Source organism: Geospiza fortis, unplaced genomic scaffold (assembly GCF_000277835.1).
Source record: "Geospiza fortis unplaced genomic scaffold, GeoFor_1.0 scaffold55, whole genome shotgun sequence".
Taxonomy (NCBI): Eukaryota; Metazoa; Chordata; class Aves; order Passeriformes; family Thraupidae; genus Geospiza; species Geospiza fortis.
Window position 1 is genome coordinate 10,400,490 of NW_005054308.1, and position 1,074 is coordinate 10,401,563.

The following is a 1,074-nucleotide window of genomic DNA, read 5'->3' on the forward strand; positions in this document are numbered from 1 at the left end:
TTCCTGCTGGAGATTATCACTAGAGTGACTTGGGTCTGGTGTTTCTGTTGAGGCAATGAGGAGAGTTGATGTAGCACAGCCAAAGCCAGGCAGGGGAGCTCCAGCAGCACCTCTGGGCAGGGGCAGGATGATGGGCAGCAAAGGGTTCCTGGGGCAGATCTGCACCTCTCATGGGCTCTGTGGGGCAGCACAGCATCCCTGCTGTGACATCCCCTTCCCAGGGAAGCTCTGGGATGCAGCTGGAAGCTTGATTTCCTAGGCAGGGTAATGCTGGATCAGGGAGAGGGATGCTGAGGGAACAGCAGGGGTCTGGGTTTCCCGTACTCACTCCAGAAGGGAGCCAGCAGTTCCTGCATATCTGATATTCAAGGAGTCAAATCCAGCTTTTGCACCATCAAAAATGGTTTTGCTGGGCCAGGTTGTGAGTGTAAAATCAAGGGATTTAAGGAGCTGTGATCTTGAGTGTACACAGAAGGTTTTTGTGAGCATAAAGCAGCTGTGCTCTTGTCACAGGGCAAGATGAGCAAAGCACCCCAAACTCCTGCTGCTATCCTGCAAGTTACCTGGGGTGTTAATGGTGCTAAAATCCAGGCCTGCTCTCCTGGGAGAAGGTGCCCTTGGAGGATGGGATGAGGCCCTGGTGCCTCTGAAGCTTTTCCATGTGAGCTGCCCCTCCGAAGCAGCAGCTCTGTCGTCAGCACCGCACGTCAGCCCTCACCGACTTTCAACCTGACACCGAGGGAGGGGAAAAATGGAGCAGCTAAAAGAGGAGACATCCCTGGGCACTGAGAAGTGAAGTTAGAAACTCACATTTTCCTGAAGTGTACCCGAACCTCAAAGTGAATGTCCTCCCCCAAACCTGCCCCGTGCTGCAAATCCTGCAAAACCCCTTTGTCCATGGAAAATCCCTTGGCACCTCGAACCTGCCATTGCTGTCCTGGTTAAATATGCAAGGCTGTCTCTGAATACGTGAGCCTTTTTACACCTGCAGTAAAGGGTGGAACAAACTTTCACCTTCAAAGCAAAGCAGAGCTTGTTCAGTGGAAAAATACAACCTTGGCAGCCCTGGCCATG